Genomic DNA, 1,299 nt, shown 5'->3' with positions numbered 1-1,299 from the left:
GGCAAGACTTCGCCTGACATACTTGGGCCATGTTGTCAGGACAGACCAGTCCCTGGAGAAGGACATCCTCGTTGCTAACGTGGAGGGGCAGAGAAACACAGGAAGACCCTTGAGGAGATGGATTGAGGACACTGGCTGTAACAATGGGCTCAGGCATAGGAACGACTGTGCAGATGGCGCAGGACCGTGCAGTGTGTCGTTCTGTTGTGCACAGGGCCGCTCTGGGTCATAGTCGGTTGAGTGGCACCTGACAAGAACAAATCTTTAAGGGAGCAAGCAGCCTCATCTCCTGTGGCTGCGGTGTGTGTTCCAACCACTCACTCCGTGGAGGCCGTTTTTCCCCACTGTGCCACAAGGGGGAGCTCAAATGACAAAGGAGTTTATCATGGTCGAGAAGGAGTCTGATTCTTGCCAAGCATCCGGAGCCTACTCGCTCAAGGTGTCCAGTCAGGGTCAGCCACCTAGACCCATTGGGTCCCCTGGAGCGAGACTCCAAGTCCACCCCGGGCCCCTGCCAGCATTGTGGGGGCCACTGATACGCAGCCACCGCCAGGGCAGTGCTCACCATTCCATGCTAAGGAATCTCCCGGCTGGACTTCCTTCCAGACATGGTTGTTCTTCTAGCAGTCCACGGCACTCCGCATTCCGATGCGTGGACTCATCTTTGTTTTCTGCAGTCGCAGTCCAGCTTCGACATGCGTAAGAGGCTATCGGAAAACACCGCCGCTTAGTTCAGGCACACCTGGATCCCCAAGTGTCTCCTCTGCCCTTGAACACGTCAACAAGGTTCTATGCAGCAGCTTTCCCCTGCACAATACATTGTTCCGTTTCTCGGTCGTTGCTTCCCTAAGCACTGATTGTGAGTCCAAATCGAGTGAAATCCCTGATAGCGTCAACCTTCTTTGCAGTTGTCCTGATCTCCTCGCTTGGCCGGAGAAAGAGGGGTCGTGCTACTCCAGGTAACAGTTACCGTCGTGGAAACTCACAGGGGCGCTTCCACCCTGTCCTCCGGGGATCCTCTGAGTCAGCCTCCCTAGCTGGCCAGTCAGGTGAGTGAAGTTGTCCTTTGGCACAGTTTTGGCTTTTCCTTACAGTGAGCTGAAATCCACGTTGAAGGCTGAAGCCTTCGATTTCCAACAGCAAGGGCTACAAGTCCTCCTCACTTCTAACAAACACGGGCCGTGTCACAGCGCCGGTTGTGAACAAGCCTTTCTCCAATTTTGATGCCCCATTCTTCTTCGTATGGTCCCACGGGTGATAATTGCCTGGGGGCGTGGCAGGAGAGGACGGGTGTGGGGT

This window comes from Echinops telfairi, unplaced genomic scaffold, assembly GCF_000313985.2.
Source record: "Echinops telfairi isolate 266 unplaced genomic scaffold, ASM31398v2 ScPeMD7_5868;HRSCAF=6743_0, whole genome shotgun sequence".
NCBI classification, from domain to species: Eukaryota; Metazoa; Chordata; class Mammalia; order Afrosoricida; family Tenrecidae; genus Echinops; species Echinops telfairi.
The sequence above is the reverse complement of the archived record's forward strand: the minus strand, read 5'-3'. Positions refer to the sequence as shown.